This window comes from Adiantum capillus-veneris, chromosome 5 (genome assembly GCF_014529385.1).
Source record: "Adiantum capillus-veneris isolate H3 chromosome 5, ASM1452938v2, whole genome shotgun sequence".
NCBI classification, from domain to species: domain Eukaryota; kingdom Viridiplantae; phylum Streptophyta; class Polypodiopsida; order Polypodiales; family Pteridaceae; genus Adiantum; species Adiantum capillus-veneris.
The window spans coordinates 121,359,036-121,386,681 of record NC_140935.1 but is presented as its reverse complement, the minus strand read 5'-3'; positions in this window follow the sequence as shown (position 1 = coordinate 121,386,681).

The window sequence follows — 27,646 nt, the reverse complement described above, 5'->3', positions numbered from 1 at the left end:
AGTTTTGCTTGGAGTTCTTCTTCTTCTGTCGTCCAGTTAGCGAACCCTGCTAACCATTCATCCATCCACAAAAGTTTAGGGGTTTAAGTCTTGTAAACTGTACGGTTTCATAAAAGGATCCTCGTTGGGGGCGCCAAGAAAATAATGGTCGGGAATGACATGCCATACGGGGTGGCCTCTACACCACACATAGCCTGAACATCCCCAAGCATCATCTCAAGGTAGGATTTATCCTATAACTATAGAAGGGGCACCACCTAGCATAAGTGCGGCTAGGACGTAGACATAGATGACCTTGGGTAGTAAAAGCGAGATGCCATCTAGATAGCCAACATGAAATGATGATTCACCAAAGGTCCAAATATAGAAAATTCCTAGTAAGCAGTCAGGAGTGTGTGTAGGAGAGAGGTATGTGACAAGGTCGGAGTGGAGCATATTGACTGATTGGTGATGGCGCACGTGATGAAGCACAAGCAGAGTGATATACAAGAGATGAAACATCCCACGAAAACAAAGCTAAGGAGAAAAGGGAATGGACTCAAAGATCAGGACAATATTGCACAATTTTATTGATGCTGATGATACTTACAAACGGTGGTCTTGACTGTTACCAACCTTTCTCTTGGCAGTGGGGATGCATGATGGAATGCGAGCACCATATGGTGCATGGGAAACTTTGGGAGTTAGCGGGGTTCGCATGTTACCGAGAGGTTAGTTAAGGAAAACATCAAGTCGATGCAGCCACCGACGACGACAATCATCGAGAGTGGCCCGGGGTAGCATGGTGTCATTGCATTGTATCCTAGCATGCTCATGTTGCCTTGCGGGGGAATAGTGAGTGCCTTATGTGCATGGGGTGGTCATGACTAGTAACTCAACTATGGTATGTGTGGAGATTGGTGATGATGGTGATGTTGCTAATGCTAAAATGACCATGCTTGTAACAAAGCATAATACCTTGAGCTCCCTAGCTTGGGAGGTGCATTATGTGCTTAGTGGTGCATGGAGTGTAGAGTGCATGGATCTTCGATGTTGCAACTAGTGGGTTCTTCCTTCACTTGTGTCTCCCCCTTTGTGCTTAGCGGAGGCCTCTTTATATAGGTTTGATAGGTGGTTTTTACCTAATGGTTCTCGCAGATATCCACTAGTCACTGTAGTGAATCTAGATGCCTCTCTAGTGAGAGAGATAGAAAGGGAGAGAAGGTAGAGATAGAGAGAAGGGAAGTAAGAGTGGGGTGGGGAGTTTTTACAATCCACTAGCCGTTGGCTAGGTTATCAGAGAAGAGTGGGAGGATCGGGGCATTTACAAGGGGTTTTGTTGATGGTTTGGGTGGCCGGTGTGAGGTTTATGCTGCCAAAATTGGTGTTTTGTTGCGTGATGCCGAGATGCTACAAGGTTGTTCGTTTCGGGGCCGGCCGGGACATGCCTTCGGCGTCACTTCTTAACTTGACGTTTCTACCGCGTTGTCGTACTGTGACACGTACATAGTGGGAACGCTTGTATTTTTTTAGATACATAATTATATTTCCTATAGTGTACATATGCATATTTAAGTATAATAATAAGCCTTCTATCTCATCCTATTATTTTTCTCAAGGGTAACATATCCTTACTTTACCATCAGAAAATACTATGGGAAAAACATTAATAGCTCCGCCTCTTTAACTTGGGGCAAAAAGCATTGATTCTTTATTTTTACTATTTCATTATCATCTCACACCCTAGCTAGATCCTATATCTAGGGTAAACTCCAATATATATATATTCTATGTATTTTTTATACTTTTCTTATATTTCTTTTTAAATAGCTACTAGGAGAGAATCAAATCCTAGTGGGACACTAGGTGGCATGATTTCAAAGATACACTTATTTTAATGCATTATTGCAAGCATGATTACAAAACTTTGTCAAGGAGCAATGTCATGCTTTCATATGGCATGAGGTGTCCTTTGGAATTAAATGAAAGTCTAAGCTAAGGAGACCACATGAAGACTTTTTCTGCCATAAATGGACCCTATTTTGATGAATTTTTTACACAAGGTTCCAATCCGAATTGGAAAACGATTTTAAAATAAAAATCGTAGCTAATGAGCTGAAGTTTTTGCTCTTATTTTTACTTTTTTATTTGGAGCCACGGTTGAGGAGATATGATCAAAATACTGGACCCCAGTTTGCCCACATCATGTAGGGACAGCTCATTTCCAACTTTTCCAATTCTTGTTCACACTGGCTCCTCTCTTCTTGTGTAAACCCTTGGGGGTTCCCTTCACCTATAAAAGGGGACCTCTTCTTCCTTGGAAGGAACTCAAGCATTCAAGCCATTGATGAGAGGAATTCTTGAGGGAGTGAGTAGTAATGCCTAATTGTACTTAGCCATTAACATAAGCCCAAGCCTACACTTTCTTAGAGGAAGACTAGCCATTCTTGTATGCTACCTTTGGAAGATCAACTCTAATCAAAGAAGGTCTTGCACTTGGCGTATCAATCAACGTTGAATTATCCCCTCTTCTTTTCTCTCCATCAATAATGGTGTCATATCCTTAACCAAACCTATCTCATATCCTTAACCAAACCTATCTCTCTCATTCTTAGTAATTCATCCTCTCTAGGTTCTCTTGCTACAGGTACATCTCTCCCCGCAGTATCCTTATTGCCTACGGGCAAGAATAGGGCTTGGGAGGGAAACTTCTCATCTCTTCACTTCTCTCATATCTACATTTCTCACATACTATCTTAGATGAATAACCCACATGATGATCATTTCTATCGCTTTCACTCTGTACGATCTATTAGAATTAACGTATGGATTAGCCGTAAAATACACTTTCAACAACGTATAGTGTTTCTCTTCGGCCCTGAAAGGCTCAATGAAATACTTCTATCACCGGATCCCATCATACTACCTCTCATAGACTATAATATTTCTTTTGATGTAAGCGTAGTTATCTTGCTATGAACCAAGAGGATTTGTACACACAATTAATCCCAATCACTAGACAAAATATATATATTATGGTAAGCACAAAACTACAATTCCAAAGAACAATTCGTAGCCTATTTGGTAAGCCAAGATTGAATGCCATTAACTCATCCATTAACCCTAGTTTCATATTACCCATGATACGATATGACCATAGCCTTGATGTTTTCATCTTCGTATTGTTTTGACATTATCTTTTGCGTTCTTTCTTTGTGTGTGTGAATGCAAGAGAGAAAGAGTGAGTCTTCTTTGATTGCACTTCTTTCCAAACCCTAGTCTTCATGGCATCTATGGTTTAACTCCTTCATATAGTTTTTGTTGAGTTCTCTCACAAACTCTCACAGCCATAAGCCCGGTGCTTTCCTAGAAAGACCGCAAATTTCTCGACATATTTTTGGTGAACCTGACGCGGATCTGCTAGGGTGAGAGTTGTGGGTAACCATGGGTGATCATGTTGAGCAACAGGGTATGCATTTTGACCCAGCAACAATGCAAATGTTTCAAGCATTTGCAATGTTCATGCAACAACAACATGCCACTGAAAGAAGGGAGACTTCAGCAACGAAGGCCATACAAGCGGTCGTCAACAGAATGCATCAGTTCAATGGAAAAGATGTAACCAAGTACTTACGCGAGTATGTTAAGGAGATGGAGCTGCATTGCGTGTCAGAAGGTGAGATGATTCAAAGCTTTGAGCTAGTTGTTGCTCCAGAAGTTAGGGAGCATGTTACGCCAATTAAAGATGGGCATGGGAGAAATTGGGAAGAACTCAAAGTAGCTTTAAAGGAGGAATATTTCATGGAGGACTCGGAGAGAGTGACCAAAAGGACATTCTTAGAATGGGTAGTCAAGCCAAAGCAAGGACTATCAATAACAGAGTTACTTAGGGAATTTGAGCGGCGTTATGCACAACTCACTAGGACAGAAAGGGCCACACTAGATGCAGAGAAGACAGATCTTTTCTTACAAGCTGCAGGTAAAGAGTTTCAAGAAAATTTGGAGCTTCTTCTTGAAGATAAAGATGCTGAGCAAGGACTAAAGACCGACTGGAATGAGGTTGAAGGTGTTGTCTCACTGCTTGCCAAACGACAAAGAAGAAGGGACAAGATGGTAGTAAACACTACAAGTCCTTCCACCTCAACTTCTGACAAAATGTTAAAGCCTACTTTTATCGCTCCTAAGTTTGATGAGTCCATGCTAGATGAGCTTGTGAAGGGAATGCGTGACTTGAAGGTGAAGTTTGCAAAGCTTGAAGAAAAAGGCCAACCATTAGGGCCACTTCCTAGGCAAAGACAACAGCCCAAAGAAGGGTTTGTTAATAGATGTATTTGGTGTGATAGTACAGACCATGCAAGAAGGGATTGTGATGATTTTAGTGATGCTTTTTCAAAAGATGTTGTCTTTTTTAAGGATGGTAAAATCCACTTAAGAGAGACAGGTCTACCCTTGAGAACTAACTTTGGGAAGGGAGGAATGCAAACCTTAGTTGAAGATATGGCAACCAAGCATGCCACCTCTTCAGTTGAGGTAGCTACTTATGGAGTAAAAATTGAACATTTTTTTGATGAAGAGGTGAGTGACCATCATGGTCAAATTTGGCCAAATGTCATGCAATTAGCTAAAAAGGAAAAGCTTACAAAAGAGATTCTACATGAAGCAGGTGATTGCATACGTCTAGAAACAGGATGGAATGATCCAGTGGACTCATTGTCAGTGCATGCCTACATTACAAAATGCCAACAAAATGAGGCAATTGTAGAAGAGAAGCGCAAATGTGAGAATGCTGATGAAGGACCATCAAAAAGAGCTTCTAGAAGTGGGGGAAGAAGCGACTCAATGCCTTCTCAAACACCCTCAACACAAGGAGCATCTCCACCTGAAGTACTCATGGAGGAGTCTACAACAGGAAAGAAGAAAGAGCCAACGAAAGGTAAGACAAAAGGCCCAACTTATAAACTACAATCTGATATTGAGGTTGCTACAGATTTAAAGAAAGTCTTGGAGGAAAGGATCTTGAATAGCAAGATTGAGTTTACTCTGGGAGAAGTTCTTGGCATTGCAAAGCGTGAATTCCATGAGGAGATCATTGACATCATCAAGAGAAAGAGGCAAACCCTTGCTGAAGTTTCTCGTTCACAGGTTGAAGGGGAAACCTCAAAGACACAAGGGATACAACTGCAAAATAAGGAGAATGATGGAGCTATGGTAGGATGCTACCAATCTAGTGGGAGAGTGAAGCAAGTGTATTTCTCAAATGATGATGAAGAAGTTGAAGATATTCCTAGGAGTTACTATTCACGAAGTCATTGGGCAAGGGCTACTACAAGGTAGGTGATCTTGAAGAGCCATTTGTTGCCTTGATTGACCATGGTTCAAAAATAAACATAATGTCAAAGAGTCTCTACAACAAGTGCAAATGGCCGATGGACACAGATCATGGCTGGATGGTAAAAGTGGCAAACAATTCATCCGGTGAATTGTATGCAGCATGTCCAGGTGTGAAGGTAACAATAGGTGATGTAAAGATTGACCAAAGCTTCTTTGTATAGGATACATCTTCATATCATCTCATCCTTGGACAACCCTACATTGTGGGAGTTCGAATGGAAACAAAGGTAATGGACGATGGTTCAGCATATGCTAGGATACATAGCAAAGATGGTAAACGTGCTGTCCAATTTCTCACAGTTTGTGTAAACCATGAAAGAAATCGTGACAACCTCAGAGAACATCCTCTACCAAATGTAAGCAAAGAGTTTCATGATTATAGAGAAATGATGGGTTTTTGCCAAGTACCATTGTAAAGCGGGATTGCAGTGGTACAGAAAGAAAAAGGGTCTCGTCTGATCCAAAAATAGGTGAAACTTTCTCAATGAGCTCCTTGGTAACAAGGAATGGATCAGTATGTTTTAAAAAACTTGAAGATTTGAAGAGATATGAGAGGCAATATGTGCATAATGTACAAATAGGCATGAAAAAGGGTGGGTTGCTAAAGCCTACTGAAAATGTTTTGGGTTTGTGTGAGCAAGTTTCTTTTGTAGATACTATGGGTGAGCTTGATGCTATAATGAGGTCTAGTTTGCATCTTGAAAATAAAGTTGTGGAAGTTTGCTCTATGGAAATGTATCAAGTAATAGAAGCCTTTAAAGAAAGCCAAACAGTTGGCCCAAAAGTCCATGTTGAAATTAAATACAAGAGTGTAGCAAAGAAGGTGAAACCAGTAGCTTCACCCTTACCACCCAACAACAGGGAAAAGATTGAACAGGCTTCTTTACAACCAAGTTTGCGGAATCCTAAAAAGATCGGGCATACCTTCACAAAGGAGTCTTTTCAAGAGTTGCAAATTGGTTGCGAGGAGTTTCTAACACAGGAGGAGACAAAGTGCTTCAAAGAAATGCTTTCAAAGAATGGTAAGGCTTTTGCATTTGAGCCACATGAGATAGGATGTGTTGATCCTTATATTGTAGCTCCTATGGTAATTTTCACAATACCTCATGTGCCTTGGAATCTGCGGCCTATTCCGGTTCCAAAGGCTCATTTGCCAAAGTTAGTAGAGCTACTGAATGAGAAAATCAAAATGGGAATCTTGGAGCCTTCTTGTGCTCCATACTCAAACAGGTGGTTCACAGTTCCAAAGAAGAATGGTTCTCTACGCTTCATCCAAGATATGCAACCAATGAACAAGGTGACAATTAGAAATGTAGGTACAGGTCCAATTGTGGATGAATTTGCAGAGGCGTTTGCAGGGAGGGCAATCTACTCAATGGGGGATCTCTACTCAGGGTATGATCAATTTCAGCTTGCAATCAAAAGCAGAGACTAGTGTACATATGCATATTTAAGTATAATAATAAGCCTTCTATCTCATCCTATTATTTTTCTCAAGGGTAACATATCCTTACTTTACCATCAGAAAATACTATGGGAAAAACATCAATAGCTCCGCCTCTTTAACTTGGGGCAAAAAGCATTGATTCTTTATTTCTACTATTTCATTATCATCTCACACCCTAGCTAGATCCTATATCTAGGGTAAACTCCAATATATATATATTCTATGTATTTTTGATACTTTTCTTATATTTCTTTTTAAATAGCTACTAGGAGAGAATCAAATCCTAGTGGGACACTAGGTGGCATGATTTCAAAGATACACTTATTTTAATGCATTATTGCAAGTATGATTACAAAACTTTGTCAAGGAGCAATGTCATGCTTTCATATGGCATGAGGTGTCCTTTGGAATTAAATGAAAGTCTAAGCTAAGGAGACCACATGAAGACTTTTGCTGCCATAAATGGACCCTATTTTGATGAATTTTTTACACAAGGTTCCAATCCGAATTGGAAAACGATTTTAAAATGAAAATCGTAGCTAATCAGCTGAAGTTTTTGCCCATATTTTTACTTTTTTATTTGGAGCCACAGTTGAGGAGATATGATCAAAATACTGGACCCCTGTCTGCCCACATCATGTAGGGGCAGCTCATTTCCAACTTTTCCAATTCTTGTTCACACTGGCTCCTCTCTTCTTGTGTAAACCCTTGGGGGTTCCCTTCACCTATAAAAGGAGACCTCTTCTTCCTTGGAAAGAACTCAAGCATTCAAGCCATTGATGAGAGGAATTCTTGAGGGAGTGAGTAGTAATGCCTAATTGTACTTAGCCATTAACATAAGCCCAAGCCTACACTTTCTTAGAGGAAGACTAGCCATTCTTGTATGCTACCTTTGGAAGATCAACTCTAATCAAAGAAGGTTTTGCACTTGGCGTATCAATCAACGTTGAATTATCCCCTCTTCTTCTCTCTCCATCAATAATGGTGTCGAAAGGTTTGTCAAGTAAGATGTGTTCTACATTGATGTTTTCTTGATTTCTTGTTGTTTTCATTTTCATCTCTAATCCAACATATATATATATATATATATATATATATATATATATATATATATATGTATGTATCTAATCTCATATCCTTAACCAAACCTATCTCTCTCATTCTTAGTAATTCATCCTCTCTAGGTTCTCTTGCTACAGGTACATCTCTCCCCGCAGTATCCTTATTGCCTACGGGCAAGAATAGGGCTTGGGAGGGAAACTTCTCATCTCTTCACTTCTCTCACATCTACATTTCTCACATACTATCTTAGATGAATAACCCACATGATGATCATTTCTATCACTTTCACTCTGTACGATCTATTAGAATTAACGTATGGATTAGCCGTAAAATACACTTTCAACAACGTATAGTGTTTCTCTTCGGCCCTGAAAAGCTCAATGAAATACTTCTATCACCGGATCCCATCATACTACCTCTCATAGACTATAATTTTTCTTTTGATGTAAGCGTAGTTATCTTGCTATGAACCAGGAGGATTTGTACACACAATTAATCCCAATCACTAGACAAAATATATATATTATGGTAAGCACAAAACTACAATTCCAAAGAACAATTTGTAGCCTATTTGGTCAGCCAAGATTGAATGCCATTAACTCATCCATTAACCCTTTCATATTACCCATGATACGATATGACCATAGCCTTGATGTTTTCATCTTCGTATTGTTTTGACATTATCTTTTGCGTTCTTTCTTTGTGTGTGTGAATGCAAGAGAGAAAGAGTGAGTCTTCTTTGATTGCACTTCTTTCCAAACCCTAGTCTTCATGGCATCTATGGTTTAACTCCTTCATATAGTTTTTGTTGAGTTCTCTCACAAACTCTCACAGCCATAAACCCGGTGCTTTCCTGGAAAGACCGCAAATTTCTCGACAGCGTGACTTGGCCGTCCTTCTTCTTTTGCATTGGGCGTCGATATCGAGTTCCTTCGTTTTTACCTTTTTTGTGGATGAGTATATGCGTGCGTGTACTGTGTGTTTATGTGCATCCGTTGTAGCATTTGAGATTAGACGTGTCTTATTGTTTGCAAATCAAAGTGGACATATAGATAATCATTATAATAATAATTGCATTGAGAAATTCATAGCATTGATGTAGTTATTATGCCGTGCATAGACTGTATTGCATTGCATATGTTTGCTCACAATATAGGTGATCGATATGTGGATTGACTAGCGTGCATTGAAAATATCATATTGTACATCATGGTTAATTTCATATTGAACGGTTTTTTAATATATAGTGAAAATAAGAACAATGTTTTAAAACCTGAACATCAGGTTCTTTTGTCTTCATTATAAATTTAAAAGAAATGGAGCAAAATGTGGGCACAAGTGGTACGAAGAAGCCAAAGAATAAAAAAGCTATTGGCAAAGTGTGGGATTATGCTCACAACATATGCGGCCAATATATGGAGTGGCAATATAAATTTTATCACACAGAAAAATCAGGCGGTGCATCACGTATTAGGGACCATTTTTTGGGTAGCGTTGAAAAGAGTTGTAAGAAAAGTGAACATCCTGAGGCACCTGCAATTGCAAAGCGTTTGAGAGAAGAGCTCGCCAAAAAGGGTAGCAAGAGACAAAAATATATAGCTCTGTGGTTGCGAGTCAAGAGTTCTCAGAGCCAAGTATTAACTCCTCATATCCTGTAGTGATGCCAATAACCTTGGAGAACAACCTGCACAGGGGGAGAAAATTCCAGGCAGTGTTCCTTTTAAGCGTCACAATGAAGGTGGACTTGGTCAAATGCATCCAGAATCATTACATCAAATATTTCAAGTGTAGTCTCTAGAAGAAGCACAACTGCACTCGCCAAAGCAATATTCTTTACTGGAAGTGCTTTGGTCATGGTAGACACTAATCATTGGAAGGCTGCTTGGAAGAGAATCGATGAGTTTGGCCCAATTTTTAGCTCCTTATTATCACACGATATGAAATGTTTTCTTGGAAAAATGTCACATTGAAGTCAAAGAGCGTGTTGGCAAAACAATACTTGGGAATATTTCGCTTTCAGGATGCACAATTGTGAGTGATGGCTGGTCAAATGTTCAAAGAAGACCGCTGATCAATGTAATGCTGATTTTTCCAAGGGGAGAAACGATTATAAATGCATTGATAGTTCTTGTGCAATTAAAAGTGAAAAATATATTTTTGAGGTCTTAATTAATGTAATTAAAGAAATTGGTGCTGAACATGTCGTTCAAGTAGTCATGGACAACCCAAAGAATTATAAAAACGTCATTATATTAATAAAGAAGTGCTTTCCATATATTTTTGTTAATGGTTGTAATATGCACAACTTAAACTTTTTGCTGAAGGATTGGTACACTAGCAAAGAAACCACATGGCTCGCCAAAATAATTGATACAGCACATTAGGTTGTAAAATTTATCTTGAAACGAGAAAGAGTGCTCCATTTGTATAGAATCCGCATGTCAGTGATGTTAAAAATTCCTATTGAAATTAGGTTTTGCACACACTTTTATACCTTGGAATCACTTCACCGCAATAAATGTGTTGTGATTGACACATTCAATTGCACGGGCTTTGATGAATGGCACCTTGAGCATAAAGAAAAAGTGAAAGATAAAATTACATGTCTACGTGGCGACGTAAACAAGGCTGCTTGGTGGAGGAGTGTAATGGATGCATACCATGTAATGATGACCATTATGTTTGCGATCCGCAAGCTTGATCAAAGGGTGCCAAAACTTGGGCAAAGTGTGGATGACATGGTGGTCTCAGTACAATAGAGTCTTGAAAATCCCGAAGAGCTGAAAGAGTCTGTAGTAGAGAAGGAGTGGCAACTATCATTCTTTGGCAATCAGCAAAAAAATTTGGCCAAGTATTTTCATGCAAGGGGGAAGAGCGTTCATAGTACACTCCATAGTGTTGCTTACATGCTCGATCCAGAGTATTGGAATTTAGATCTGATGTCCAATACAAAGGTGGTAAGCGATTTCTATCACGTGGTCAACACGCTCTACTCCAACGTTCACGACCAAATTGATTGCATCAAAGAAGTGAGTGCATTTAGATTAAAAGTAGGTCCTTTTGCGAATGATTTTGTACAGGTAATGGCAAAAGCGCAACCTGCATGAAAGTGGTGAATAATGAATGGTGGAGAGCATTACTCTACCTTACGTCCCCTTGCAATGAAAGCACTGGCACAATGTGAAACAAACTCAAGTTCAAAGAGAAACCCGAGTATGTACAAGTATGTTCACAGTACATTTCGCAACAGACTATTAGCAGACAGACCAAAAAAATTAATGTATATATTTTGCAACGAAAAGATATTGAATCACATCAAAAGTGTTGGCTATGAGGAGGAAATGCCAACTTGGTTGTATGATTGTGTCAAAACAAAGACGAAGAAGAGTTCAATGGTATCTCAATGCACTATAGACAAAATAGAAGAGAATAATAGATGTGGAGGTTGAATTACAAGGAGAACCACAACACTCAGACTTAGAACTAGATAACAACTTCATAGATTCAATATAGCTTGAGAGTAGAATGAAGATCATGTCAAAAAACATTGTAAAAGACTTTATATTCAATGTGTTTTGATCGTATACAATGTTTAATACTCGTGATTATACATATTTTGTCGATCTCAATTGTGTTGCTTTGAAGTGGCATCTTGTTCACCAAATAGATTTCTAGTTGTGCTAGGGATATCTTGGCAAGCTTGCTTGAATTTATACTCATTTGCCATGCCAAACATGATATATATTCCTTGTGGAGTATCTTGTGAATAGATTACACATCATCTACTATTTTGCATTAAACAAATAAGACAGATGAAATGATAATAATGACCACATGTCAATGTATAATATCCACTCCATCCATCAAAATTCTTGTAGCAAACTAGAAATTGGAAAGACGATGATGCATCTGAAGTAGACAAGGGGACCAAATCTGGATGCAAGACAAGGTGGCTGATGTGTGTCCCTTGTATAGGTGTTGGATTCACTTGATGTGTCAGATTTTGAACGTCCTAGCTTAGCAGTGAATGCTTTTTTCCATCCAAACATATGAGGGTTGGGGTGTCTAGGTGGCTATAGAAAGCCGTGTTATTTTTGCATCTTTCTATGTCAACTGTTTTATGTAAATATCCTTCTCTCTCTCTCTTTAATTGTAGGTCGGCGCCTTCCACTATCAATGCCAGCTCATCTCGCGTGAAAGTACGTGACACAACTCTCCCTTATATCATGAGTGGCAACAATTGTCCCCTTTGACGAAAAGTCTACTAGTCGCTGTTGCACAGAGTGAACATATAACATTTTTGCAAAATATAACGCACAATCTGCATTGTGCATGGGATGGCCATAAACTTCCAAGTAGATCTTCTCATTGTTTTCTTTGATCGCATCATGGTTGCACTTCGAAACCTTCCACCTTTTTTTCTTGATCTTTGCATCCTCACATGGACATATTGTTTTGATCATGTCCTTTGTCACTTCTTTATTGATCTCTTTCTATTGCATGTGGTTTGGATTTGCCCATTTTGAGAGTCGTCTAGCAGTGCGTATCGCTTGCTGTGCCGACATACCGTGTGCTAGAGACTTCATGCACTAAAATTCATTAACAATCGCTTGTTGTTGATTACAAGGAACTAATTGGGTGCCAATATCTTGTCCTTCATCGGCCATTTTCTCTTGGGGCTGCAATCGACAGATAGAAAAATATTCACTATCATTAGCAAATATATATTCTCATGATTCAACAGTCTCACGGATGCACAAGATAGCAACTTCTCATCCACTATATAAGACTTCAGAATCCACTAAATCAAACCACAACTAATGTGACTAATTGAACCACAAAACAAATTTGAAATACCGACACATTAGAAAATTTCGGAGGTCATTTGGAGGGCCTTGTAAGAAATTGTATTTCTCTCTCTAGAAACTTTTTTAAAATGCACTTGCACCTTGTGAGTACGTCCAAAAGGACAACCAGAAACTCTAAAAAGTAGATTTATATTCCCAATCGTCCTTGAAAACGGTCACTTTTTTATTTAATGCGAGCGTCTTTTTCAGGAGGCAGGTGCAGCGCATTCAATGCAGCTTACGTCATCACTGAAAGTTGAAAAGTCACAAACTGTAAAATAGTGATATATTTTGAGGATTTTGACACCACCAATGCATCCGAAATGCCAAAATACCCTAAAAACGAATGTCTACTTGTCTCATTCCGACATCCGGAGAGGGCAAAAATGTCAAAAAACCCCCAAAAATGGGCTTTTTACTAAAGGCGCGCGAGGAGGCATTTTAAAATTTTAGAATGCCCCTCTGCGCGCTGTTAGTGCAAAGCTCCTTTTAGTGATTTTTGGACACTTATCTCTCCAAAAAGCCCCTTTTTAGAGGTTTTTGGACATTTTCCTCTCAAAAAGCTCCCTACAAGAAGGTAAAAAGGGCCTCTTTACTAACGGCGCGCGAGGAGGCATTCCAAAATTCTGGAATGCCCCCTCGTGCGCCGTTAGTACAAAGCTTCTTTCAGAGATTTTTGGACACTTATCTTTCCAAAAAGCCCCTTTTTAGAGGTTTTTGGACATTTTCCTCTCAAAAAGCTCCCTAAAAAGAGGAAAAAAGGGCCTTTTTACTAACGGCGCGCGAGAAGGCATTCCAAAATTTTGGAATGCCCCCTCGCGCGCCGTTAGTACAAAGCTCCTTTTAGTGATTTTTGGACACTTATCTTTCCAAAAAGCCCCTTTTTAGAGGTTTTTGAACATTTTCCTCTCAAAAAGCTCCCTAAAAAGAGGAAAAAAGGGCCTTTTTACTAACGGCGCACGAGGAGGCATTCCAAAATTTTGGAATGCCCCCCCGCGCGCCGTTAGTAAAATGTTCTTTTGGGGGTTTTTCACATTTTTGGCCTCTTTGGATGTCTGAGCGAGGCAATTGGACATTCATTTCTAGGAGATATGTGCGTTCCGGACGCATTGATCACAGTATCAAAAGTTTCAAAATCTTCCACCACTTGATAGTTTTGTGACTTTTTGAGTTCTAGTGATGACGTAGCTCGTATCAAATGCACCGCATCTACCTTCTGAAAAAGGTGCTCGCATTACATAAAAGAGAGTGCTCGTCTTCAAGGACCACTAGATTATTAAATGAGGAGAGGGACACCTTTTATATTTTTGTTAATATCAATCTATTTTTCTACGTAACGTAGGCTCTTCTCTCATTGGAGGAGCTTATTTTCCTCTCTCTACCAAAAGGCCCTCCAAAAGACCTCCGAAATCTCCTAATGCTCAACACGACAAATTTGAAATGACTAAAGATAATTGACTCAAGGAGGTGAACCACTTCAAACCAGATAATACACTTCAATAAAAAATAGAATACCCTAGACAAGACAGATGTATATCATAAAAATGTCTAGATCGGATAAAATCATGGTGCAAGTTCAACAAAAGGGAACGTTGGACAGGGTTAGGGTCTATCTTTAAATATTCTTTGAAAAATATCAACACGTCAGATGCATTTCTTCTTTGTTCCGGCTCTTTTAACTTCATCCAACTATATACTTTAATCCGAATAGCCCTCATAAAATCTAATTTGTCCAGGTGGTGCAAAACTTCTTCTGGAAAATAAACTTTTCTTACTGCACTTCAAAAATCTGTGAGCAAGTTGAATAGATAGACCAATGCATACATGTCGCTCGCTTTTGTGTATGCATATGTGCACCATGGATCGTATAGTTCTGAAGCAATCCAAGGTCGCTTAGCCCTCTCTACATCCCCTACTCTCTGTGTGTCCAAAATTGTAGAGTTCGACTGTGCGCTTGGATACGAATAATTAATTGGTTGCGTACTTAGCTGGTGTTATGAGCATCATCCCCCAATCAATGATGCCGATGCAGAGTTTATTTGCGCGAGTAAAGTCCAACATTATGTTAAACGAGTGGAGGTCACTGTGCCCTATCCCGACCGAGTGGACAGCCGCAACGCCATCGATTAAGGCATGACAAATGGCTGGCATCTTCTCATTCATTGCTTTGATCCGCGCCGTGTCTATCTCTTATACAGGAAGATTTACTGCAAGCAATGACCTCCAGCCGTGTTGTAGATTGTGCATGTGTTGTCTGAACAATCCGTGAGCGAATGGTCAGCGACACATCATGTCGCCCACGGTACCCCCATTGTAGTATGGGAATATTGTGATCCAAGGAGCGTCGATGGTAAAGCCAATGCACCTTACAATGGAGGGGTGAAGCATTTGCATTTCTTGCTCTCTCTGAAATCTATCAATTTTTTCCTCACTCCCTCCCTTGTAGCATTTTTCCACATATGTAATGTGGTCTGGAAAGAAAGAGATGCCTTTGATGGTGTACAATGCGCACACACCAAAAGAGCCTGCTCCAACCCTCATACCTTCTACCAATGCTTCGTGAGGGATGCTGTCAAGATGAGTGCACTTGGCATTCAAAGCCGTGCGCATGATTGTGCCGGTGTTGCTGGCATCGGATTGGCCTCCCAAAGCTGCTTGCGCATCTTAGGCCATCTTCAATCTCTTGCGTAAGGCTGCTTGGTCTAGCACTTTCACACGCTTCATCTTTAACTTCTGTTTCTCCCACAATTTATCCTAAAGCTCTAACTTTGACATGTTGCAGGCAGGAGGGATATCTTCCTTTAAGTTTCTGCAACATGCTTTTATATTACCCAACACTATCCTAACCTTGTGTTGGGGGTTAAATTCTTGAATCCCTGCTGGAATCAACAACTCGTATTGGCCTTCACCTCATAGCCTGTGCTCTGTGTTCTCCCATAGCACTAGTGAGGTCTTTGATAAAGACATCGCTTTCACTAATCTGCTGTATGCGACCATTTTCGCATGATGAGATTTTCAAAATACATTCTTTATGGATGGCATGCAAAATACTTTTCTTTTGATCTGGTGTCATATTTGCACTGGACAATAAAAAACAACATATCAAATACAGATTCATAGTTGCGAATGGCACTAACACTCTCACATTATTTCAAGAAAACCCTTAACCACGACTTGAAGACTTTAAGAAATGTGCAAGGAAACATTGATAAAAACTGAAAACAATCTTCACTAAAAACTGCAATCTGTTATAGGTGTAAAATGTAGATCAAACAAGTGGTTTATAAGAACTTAATCCAGATAAAACAATACATGTTAACAATCTGACACATTTCAGCATATATTGAATTTTTAACTTATATTTTTCTGTGTGCACACATACTAGTTCAAACAAAGCAAACACCGACTTAAAGACTTCAAAAACATTTAAAACATTGGAAGCATACAAATCGAGCTAGAAAATTGCAAAGAATGTCTTGCTCTTTAAAAAGGTAGAAATAGATATTTAACATGCAAATTGTGTTCATACACTTTTTTACATAGAATTTATGTAAATGTAGCATTCAAAATAGCGATGATAATTGATGCTCTTTAAAAAGATATAAACGAATATTTAACATGCAAATTGTGTCCAAATACTTTTTTGCATATAATATATGTAAATGTAGCATTTAAAATAGCGATGATTGATCGATGAATAAAGAACTCTTTTGAATATGATTAGCTAGTATATAGTTTCATATGGGCACTTAAAAACAACAAAATCAAACAATTCAAACATTTGTATATGAGATATTCTTCACAGCCGCGTTACCGACCAAGTATTTCATATACTTAATACTTAAAAAATTAACTGCACATGCATATATACAAATTATATGATGTTAGTATGGCCGGGTTAATGACTTGAATGCCACATTTATGAAAAAACAGATGCTTCTAACAAACGGTACTCTATTAGCCGCGTTACCGACCGAGTGGCACCCGATTCTAAGGAGAAATAATGGCTTGCATACGAACATCATATAGCCACATTATCGATCGATGCCCATATGTTTTTTGGGAAAGGGGAAGGGAAGTTGACTTACCATAAGGATACTAGATTTGATGTATTACCGACGTAGTACCCAGACATTAAGCCAATAGTTACCACAAGGACACCATCTTTCCCGCGTCACCATGGTGATGTCCCCATGGTAAGCATTGTTCTGTAGAACATCTTACACACACACTTCCATTGTGTGGTAAGGTACCTTATGACTACCGTGCAATACGACAAAAGGTACGCCACCACACAACGCATACACATACACAACACATACCCGGATTGTGCGGTCCAGTACTATGCTACCGTCGTGCGCACAGCGACATAGAGCACGCTCCCACACGACCCCCTCTCTCTCTCTCCTCTCTCCTCTCTCCCCTCGACGTACCTGCAAAGGCGGTCTCTCTCTCTCTCTCACTTATATCGCATACGATGCAGAACACGCTCCCACACGATCCCTTCTCTCCATCTCTCCTCTCTCTCTCTCTCTAGAAGATGAAAAACTCTGTTGTCCCGTATATATTAAACTCTGATGGCCCGGTGGGCTTTTAAGTATTCTCGGCGGGCCTGTAGGAAAAACGCAAAAGCCCGTTGGGCCCTCCAAGAAAATGGAAAATCTCAACGGAATTTTACTGGGTTTCCAGGTTGCCCTAAACCGGATTCTTTGTGATCATGTTAAGTGTAATCATGTAAATGTGTCAATAAGACCTTGTGATCTCACAAAATTTACTATAATTACGTAAATATTAAATCCCTATTGCTCGTTGGTCCCTCCATCTCCTCTCTCTCTCTCTCTCTCTCTCCCTCTCTCCCCCCCCCCCCCCCCCCGCCTCCTCACCCTTCCCTTACCTCCTATCCTAGAGTGAGCTCCAATCCCTCCTCTCTCTCTCTCTCTCTCTCTCTCTCTCTCTCTGTACCGTTTCCACCATGCCCTTTCCTTCCCTTCCGTCCCACAGAAGGGGGGGGGAGGGAGGGATCCGTTTAAACTTTAAAAAATTCACTAGCAATATCACTAGTGCGTATCCTTTTTGTAAAAGAGGGAGAGAGAAGGAGAGAAAAAGAGAGCGATAGCGGGAGCGAAAGAGGGGGGGGGGAATGGGAGGGAGAGAGAGATAAAGGGAAGAGGAGTGGCGGGAAAGAGAGGGAGAGAGAGAGAGAGTGAGAGTGAGTGGCCAACAAGAGAGAGAGAGAGAGAGAGGGAGAGAGAGGAAAGGGGGCATAAAAAATTGTGAGAGGGAGAGATGGAGAGTGTTTTGTTTTCTTAAAAACAAGCTAGAGGGAAAGAGAGGGAGTGAAGGGGAGATCTTTTTAAAAAAAAAGAAGACCCTCCCAAAATCACTAACAATATTGCCAGTGCTTTTGAAAGGGTCTTTCCTTTTTAAAAGAAAATCCCATCCACTCTCCCTCCTTCCCTTAAAAAAAAACAATATACTCTCCCTACCGTAATTTTTGTCACCCACTTCTCTCTCTCTCTCTCTCTCTCTCTCTCTCTCTCCCCTTCTCCTTTTATCGATCTCTCTCCCACTGTCGCTTCCCTTTTCCTCTCTCTGCTTCTCGTCACACCGCCAGTTGAGTCCCTTCAATCCCAAAAGAGAAATGTATTGAAATGGAATAAAAATGTTATATTAAATGTCTTCAAAAGGCCAAAATGACCCATGAGACCAAATTGATACAACCTTGGTGGATCTAATACAATGTCTGGGTACAAAATAAAATGTGAAGAGGAGGCGCTTTTTTTTTTTGGGGGGGGGGAGACAAAAATTGTGAGAGGGGTAGAGTGGAGTGTGATGGTTTCTTTTTTTCTAAGAGAAAAAGAGAGGGAGTGCAAGGAAGCTTAAACCAAAAAAAAAAAAGTCCTCAAAGCACTAGCGATAAAACGAAGAGGCCTGCCAAAAAACAAGATGCAATTAAGAACACCACCAATTTAGGCATGAAAAATGCCTTGATTATGTTGAGTGTCTAAAAGGAATTAGCTTAGATATTGCCATGGGTAATATTTAACAGTTTTAGATCATCCTAGAAACTTGATTGTCCTTACTAAGTTGGAAGCCACAAGCTACTAGGAGACTAGGAGACAAGTTTAAATCAAATGCTAATGCCCCATGATAGATGGTTTGAGAGGAGGTTCTTGAAGAGGCCTGCCACAAAACAAGATGCAATTAAGAAAACCACCAATTTAGGAATGAAAAACGCCTTGATTATGTTGAGCGTCTAAACGGGCTTAGCTTAGATATTGCCATGGGTAATATTTAACAGTTTTAGATCATCCTCTACAATCAAGAAACTTGAGTATCCTCACTAAGTTGGAAGCCACAAGAGACTAGGAGCCAAGTTTAAATCAGATGCTAACGCCCCATGAGACTCAACAATTGATAGATGGTTTGAGAGGAGGTTCCATGCAAGAACCAAAAATGGATATGCTAGACTCAGATTCCCAATTGGCCACAATATATCACAAACTAAAAAGCTTTTGGGGGAATTCAATATTATAGAAAAGAAGCCTCATAGTACAAGCATGATTTTTTTTTGCAAAACTAACATGTGTGAGTGAATTATATCGATCATCCCAAAAAACTACAAGATCTTGCCATGCTCATGCTGAGCCGTGACATCATCCAGAGACCATAATTACATCGGCTATTTGGAGAGCCACCGCTAACAACCCTCCCCCTTATCCTTAATACACAAGGTCAATTATCATGTTCTTCAGAGATCTTCTATTTTCCAATGGCCAAGATTTTCCCCTTCCTAGGCATTCCATTTGCTGTCAACAAGGCACATCTAATCCTAGAGAAATCCCTTGAGTTTTGCTTGCATCCGAGCGTCCATATTAGCACTTTTCTTTCTTGTATAATTTTTGTGAAGCTTGCCACCTCAGAACCTTCTTCAAACACACGGCGGTTCCTTGTCTGCCATACATTATGTAGGAAGAACTGCCTGGCGATTTGAGTGCTGATAAGGAGGGAAGGACTGCCTGAATTCTTACCTCCAAGGAATAAATCAGTCGGGTGAAAAAACCAATTTTCCATGTTCTTTGGACCCACTTTCATATTTTCCCTGCGAGGCTTTTGATAGTTGGGCATTCCATGAATAGGTGGGCATATCTTCACTAGCAAGCCTGCACCCCAAGCATCGATCCATCCCAATCCTCTCTCCTAAATCTTCACCTCCGTCAGTAGAGAACCCCAAATTACCTTCCATAAAAATACCTTCATGTGCTGTGGAACCTTTGGCTTCCAGATGTTCTCCAGTACTTGCTCCCACCTTTCCTCCGCCATTGTTTTTTCCATATCTTGTTAAGGGGGCTAGACCAATTCTTCTTATGCATCATTGTATGATAAATGCCTTTAGGATGAGGCTTCCATAAGAGAATGCTTCCGAGACATTTCAGGCATTCCAGTCAAACTCCAAATCACAGATTGGCATCACTACATTGTCAACCTCTTTCATCACTTTGTTGACAAGCAAGACCTCCAATCTATTTAGTTGGTACTGGGTAACCATAAGGTCAATGGTTTTCCAGCTCTTGCTGTCATTGTCCCAAAAGTGCAAGCATGATCTTACATTACTACTAAATCTCCATCTACCTTTGTTCATTAAATTGACCTCAATCTCCAAACTACACGAGACTGAAAGAAAAATGAGAGAGTAAGGTGAGGCAGCACCACGGTAACGAGATCATGGGGAAGAGCTGCATCATCAACTCCCATAGGAGGCATGCACTACAAGAGGTACTTCACATTAGCGATGCTTGTAGTGCGACGCTCACAAGTGAAAATTCACGGCGTCGCTAGTTTATTTGCTACATAGCGACGCTCATAGTGACGCATATAGCGACGCCGAGACGGGGGTAAAAAATAAACCGAGAGCGCCCGAAAACTCAGATCTCAGATCTGAGTTTTCGGTGCTCAAGCAAAAAGATAACCCACGCTCTCCCTCTCCCTCTCTCTCTCTTTCTACTCCACACACACACACACACATTCATGAGGAGAGAAAGGAGAGCCAAGTATGCTACTTCCCTCTCCTCTTTCTCATGTTCCGTTCCCCTCTTTCTCTCTCTCTCCCTCTCTCTCTATCTCTCTCTCTCTCTCTCTCTCTCACACACACACACACACACACATTGTGTTTTTGAGAGAGAGAGAGAGAGAGAGAGAGAGAGAGAGAGAGGGAGATGAAAAAACAAAGAGAGAGAGAGAGAGGGGGAGAAGACAAAAGAGAGAGGTAAGGGGAGAACACAAAGAGAGAGAGGGATTAGGTTAAAATTTAAATTAGATTATGTTAGATTACATGTTCAATTAGGTTAGATTTAAGATTACATTGACCAATAAAGAGGATATTATAACCCGGTGGTCCTGATCTCCGTGCACCTTTAGACCGAGGTGTGTGGGAATTGGACATGACTAAAGAATGTGAGGTAGTTTACAGTGTGAAGAGAGAGAGAGAGAGAGAGAGAGAGAGAGAGAGAGAGAGAGAGAGAGAGATAAGACGGAGGATGCCAATAGAAGATTAAATCTATGTCCAAGTTATAAGGTTTTTATCATCATTATGAGTAGTGACGAGGATGTGGGGCCGTCCAACTGAAACACCTATCTCTCAAGTAGGATCTTATGTCCTTGTGATCAATGCAAGCATGTTGTGCGACGGACAAGATGCGTTTCTTTGCAGCACGTGCGTGAATTTCGCAAGTTAGATCCATCTATTATAGATCGAGTTGTTGCCAATTATAACCCGTCGGACTCTGACGGTGGCCAACAGACAACAATCTTGCAGCTCAATAGATGTGTTCGCAAGCGCTTTGGTCAAGCAGCATATGTGAGGCCATAAGATGTAGCCTCTAACAGCTCGAGGGATGATCATGCAGACCACATTCCCAACAAGGCAATGTTTGAGCCCGAGATCGATGAAATGATCGAGATGATCATGGATTTGGAAAGGCTTATCATTGATGATATGAAAAGTGAAGCCGATACCCCATTGTATGATGGAGCAAGTGTGTCTAGATTGAAGGCGCTCCTGTTTATTCTCAACATGCAGACAAAGTTTGGATGGAGTGACACTAGTGTCACAACACTTTTCAGGTGATCTACTACAATGTGTTTACTTTAATAAAGAACTTTAGATGTATAAGGATCTGATAGATTTTTACATAACTATACCGCATTTTTTTCACTGTGTATATTGCTCATTTTTTTATTACTTTAATAAAGAACTTTAGATGTATAAGGATCTGATAGATTTTTACATAACTATACCGCATTTTTTTCACTGTGTATATTGCTCAAAGAGCACATACTGCTAGCTGATAATGTGATGCCAGATTCCAGAGAGGTAGCAAGAAAGATCTTGCGAAACTTGGCGATGGATTACAATTCGATCCACGCTTGTCCTAACGACTGCATTCTTTTCCGAGGGGAATACATAGACATGGAGAAGTGTCCGAAATGTGATTCCGAGAGATATCGAATAGATCTTCACAAAATAGAAATTCCAGAAAAGGTTTTGCGACATTTTTCTCTGCTTTCTTACATCAAAGATTTCTTCGAATGTAAGTCATGGCCGCCCTAGCATCATGGCATGAGGAGAATAAATCTTTGGATGGTGTGCTACGGATTCCTATAGATGAAACATGGTTGGATTTTGCTAGGGAAGCTCAAAATTTGCACCTAGGTCTGGCTATGGATGGTGTAAATTCATTTGGTCAAAGATCGCCATCTTACAGTGTATGGCCCGTTGTCATCGTCAACTACAACATTCCCCCGTGGTAGACTACGAAGAAGGGGCACCTATGGCTAAGCTTGATTGTGTCGGGGTGGTATAAAGTGAAGAATATGGATGTGTATCTTTGTCCGCTATTGAAAGAGCTACAACAATTGTGGATTGGCATAGAAGTGGTGGATATGAGCCGACACACAGGTCAATGGCATGCTTTTATCAGAGGCATTCTTATGTGGACCATGCATGACTATCCCTGACTAACAGAATACTCAGGTGATTTACACTCAAACTAAAACACTGTAAATCACCAAGTATTTGCGTCCACTCCAGGTACGTATGCTCTAGGTATGTTCTCACAAGCAGGGACAACAAGCACTGAACTCCGAGTGCGATGGAGACTGAAGCTGAAATCCGAAGGTATGCTCATAGATGCTACTCGTCCCACCACTAGATCTACTTGATCGGGTGAAAGAGACGCTAACAAGCACTACTACTTCTTCTTAGTGTCTCTTTCACCTGATCAACTAGATTTAGTGGTGAGGCCAGCAAAATCTATGAGCAGACCTTCGCGATTCCAGCTTCAGTCTCCACCACACCTGGAGCACAGTGCTTTTACAGATTCATAGAAATTCAACAAAATCTCTCTACACAGGAATCCCTCCCCCTTTATGAGTCCTCTCTCTCTCTCTCTCTCTCTCTCTCTCTCTCTCTCTCTCTCTCTACTTGTCCATGTTTTCTTCTCCATTCATTCAATATTAAGATTAAATGTTTGTGTGTTTAATTCATATATGGAGGATGATGAGTTTCTTTCTTCTTTGTCACCCCAGCAGAGGTAGTAGTACGTGGATCGTCAACGCTCTAGAGCACCATCACGGGTTCCTCCTCCTTTCGGGTCTTCATCTCTTTTGGAGCTTCAACACGCTCCGAAGCTTCGGTGGTGACAAGACGATCTTCACACTCGTCTAGGCACCGACGCTCTAGTGGTGGCGGCAGCGGTTGTCGTGGGGATGCCATCACCGATGCCTCGGCCTTGCCTCATATTCAACGAGGCTCTTTACCCTCCCCTTCTTTGCCCGCCCCCACATTAGCCCTAGCATCTCCATCTATGCGAGGTTTTGCGTGGCTGACGACCGTTCCTAGCAGCTACACACCAATACCTACTCTTCCAGGAGTTACCCCAATCGACACTCCTCACTTCGGGGTCCAGACTCCACTGGAGACACCTCACAACCATACCCTCATCGACACACCACTAGAGACCCTTGCCGGGACACCCAGGTTCACACCTCACCGGCGAGAGGGCTTGCCTTTCTCTGTCGACTTCAGCGGCAGCATCATCTTGGATGATGAAGGCAAGAAGGTGATCTCGTGCATGCGCGATCTTTGCTCTCAGGTATTTAGACACACCTGAAGTGAAGTACCAAGTGATTTAAAAGACAGAGTCACCAGCATGTTGCATGACGAGTTTCCCGTTTCAACACGGGATGACCACTTCAATGAAGACCTGATAAAGGTTCGACTGCACGAATACTGCAAGCACAAGCGTTCCGAAGTGCAAAAAGTAATAAATCATGGGTGGAACAGACCAGATTGGCTGGCCCAAGGAGATTGGAAGAATGCGAAGAAAGCAGCGTGCGAGAATCCTGACAAGTGGAAGCAACAGAGGGAGGCAGCCAAAGCACGAGTGGAGGTAGGGAGCTCGCACCACTTGGGGAGCAACGGGTGGGCATCATTTGAGGCCGATTTTGTAAGTTTTTTCGCATTGCTCTTTATATTTGATAGTTTAGGATTTAAGGGTTTTTAAATTCTAACATAATGGATTCTTTGTATGTTTTGACAGTGGTCGATGACATGACGTGACCCACCATACGAGCGCGCATACACAGACAGGAAGGGCTTAAACGCCCTGCTGGACATTTTGAGTTCTTGCGGCGGCATGGTTAGTATTAGGGTTTACTCTTTTCTATTTGTTGTATTGTTTTGTAAATTATATGTTTATACTTACAGAAAGTTGTCTTATTGTTTTTTTTGGCAGAATTCGACAGATATGCCGCTTGAACGTGATGAGATGTCTGATTATACGATGTCAGTCTAGCCGTAGCTAGATAGCGTCAGTTTTCTTTTGTAATAGCATATGTATCATGAGATGACGTTTATACGTGTTTTTGTAACTATTGGAAACCCATGTATATTTTTTCAATAATGACAATGGTGTTGTACATTTGCAAAGTTTAACAATCAAGTGATTTTGCCTATGATATGGACAATTGTCGTTGATTTACTTATGATATGGACAATTGTCGTTGATTTACTTTTGTCATTTTTGTAACTTTATTGTGCAAACAATACTGTGGATGATGGAGTTAATTAACTGGTTATATTGTCTTGTGGGTGACTACTTTGAGTCTATATCTAAGGTTGCACTTTCTTTCAAAGGTGAATTTGGGCTTACCTTGGATTCATTTAGGTTTACTCTATTATTGAAACATTCAATATAGTTGATGGTTGCCATCAATTTTTTTTTCTCTCGGGCGTCGCTATAAGCGTTGCTATATAAAGCTCTATAGCGCTGGAGAGGGGGAATGGGGAGCACGCCCAGCGTACCAACACGAAATGCCTCCTATAGCCCAGGGCACACATGACTACACCCCAATCCACTTTGGGAGCAGCTTCGACTCGCTCTTTTTACCAAACCACGTGCGCACACGCGCTCACATAGACACATCCTAACTCACACAACCCGTACACCTCAGTGCACCAGCTTTGCGATCTCCCACACGCTCAAAACACACCACTCTCTCTCTCTCTCTCTCTCTCTCTCTCTCTCTCTCTCTCTCTCTCTCTCTCTCTCTCTCTCTTTGCAACACTCCGTCGAGGCGGCACACACCTACCGATACGCCCGCATGCACACACACGAGAGCAGAAGAGAAGGGGGAAAGGGGGCCGAGATGACGCACAAAACTCTGCAATAGGGGCCTTCTTTCATTCATTGGCACAAAACACTGTACAACCATCATCGTTGCAAAAATCAAAGGGGCGAGCCCCGCTCAAGCCCGGCCTGAAGGTTTCCATGGCCACTGCTCTTCGTGAGCTCTCCATGGCTCCAAACGAACAAGCAACTCAAAAGCTCTAAAAAGAACCGTCAAGGAAGTTCTCTTCTCCCTTCTTTCCTCACCTTCTCTTTGCCTTTCTTCTTACAAAGCCTCAAAACTCCAGCCACCCTCACTGGCTTCTTCTCTACAGAGCCCTCACTCTTCGGAGTCGCTTCACGAACAACCTTTCTATGTCGACCTCGATCACCGAGCACACAAGGATTTTCTTCTTCCCAATTCTCCTCATCCTCTCCCAAGATAAAAGGTCAAGAAAAAACCTCTAGCCCTCGAAGAAAAGATGTCGCCCCTCTCTTTCTCCCTCTTTCTCTTCTTTTTTTCCAAGCCCAAGAAAAAACATGCCTTTTTTGGCAGTGAAGCCCGGCGCCACTGCCCTCACTTACTTGAGCCTTCCTTTTGTTTTTTGTTTTTTTTTACCTCCTCCTTATGAGTTAACTTTACTTCCCTTTTTCCAAGTCTAGCCAAGCTTTTCTTTTACTTTTACAAAACAAGGAAATCTCAAGTATTTGGATTCATGTGCCGCCAGTGCTCCGTGTGCCCGGGCTTGCTCAATAAGGTTTTCGATATCATGCCACTTGGGAGATCCACCGGCCGGCTCCGCATCATGACACCTCCATATCCGCAAACGGCGTGTCGCAAACCTAGGAAAAAGCATCCGATCGTCCACGTTTGCTAGGAACTGCCGACCTCAGCCAAGCATATCTCCATGCTCCGACGGACTACGATTCAGGTGCCGTCGACTTCGACTAGCATCATATGCTGCATGCTACCCACCAGACACCTGGCGAGCTCTAAAAACATGCCTATCGACGAGCCTACCAATGTGGCCCAATGAGCACATACCCGACCCCCGGCAAATATTCCACAGGCCATAACTTGCCCGTCTGAGCTCCGAATGGCGAACCGAAAAGACCGGCATGATCGACAGCTCGAGCTTTACACGTGTATCCATTGATCCCATTTTTCACCACCTATCTGTACCTTCCCTGTCCGTCGAGACCTGCGAAGCCTTCCATCTTCGGATTGGCATATCTTTCACACCGAAACTCTGTTTGACGAGCTGTCTGGATGAGCTTCTAGAGCATCTCCAATACCACACTTTGGGGCACATTCCACGCATCTCAAACACTTTGACCTGCCGTCCCAATTAGCCCACTTCGGAGGCCCCCTGGCCTAAAAAACACTTTAAGCATGCATTTTCGTTGCCACTGTCCTGCTGAGGTCTCCCACACTGGCTTTAGCCCTCTACCATGCACCGGTTAGCACCCTTTGCATTGCACAACACACTTTATAGCGCGGACCAACTTTGGCTGTACCATCATTGCCCACCCCCCTGTTGAACATTCATGTTCAGCCAAAAGTAGCTTTATTGAACTTGAAACTTGCAACACTCTGCAAACACTCAACTACACTGGAAAACACACCACCATATGTACAATATGTACAAGATGTACAAAACTGCATGTCTGTTACTCTGGAGCCCTTTCAAGTGGGTTGCCCAACCCCCCTGGTCACCATTTGATGCACATCGGGCAGCACTCCCCTATCAAAGTACAGCTTGAGCCGTACACCATTTACCCTATGCCTGAGAAGCTCACCATTGGCTCTCACCAGCTGATAGGTCCCATTTGGAAAGGCCTTTTGCACTTTGTACGGACCCGTCCAATTTTTTTTGAACTTCTTCTGGAAGGTGAAGTCCAAGTAGCTCTCATACTTCATCACTAGGTCCCCTTCTTCTATTTTTTTTTCTGGTAGACTTTCATTGACTTTGGCCATTCTCCTTTCCCGCTGCTTTTCGTAGTAGTCTGCTGCTGCCTCTCTATCCATCTGCAATGCCTCAAGGCCGACAATCCTATCTTGTAAGACAGCTTGGGGAGTGGCATTGATGCGCCACATACCTTTCAAAGCACCCAACTGTGCATGCACTGGCAGCACTGCCTCCTTACCATAAACTAACTCAAATGGAGTAAAGTTGGTTGCCACTTTGTAGGACGTGCTGTAGGCCCATAGACACTTCTCTAGATTGATCTCCCATTCTGTCTCCTGCTTA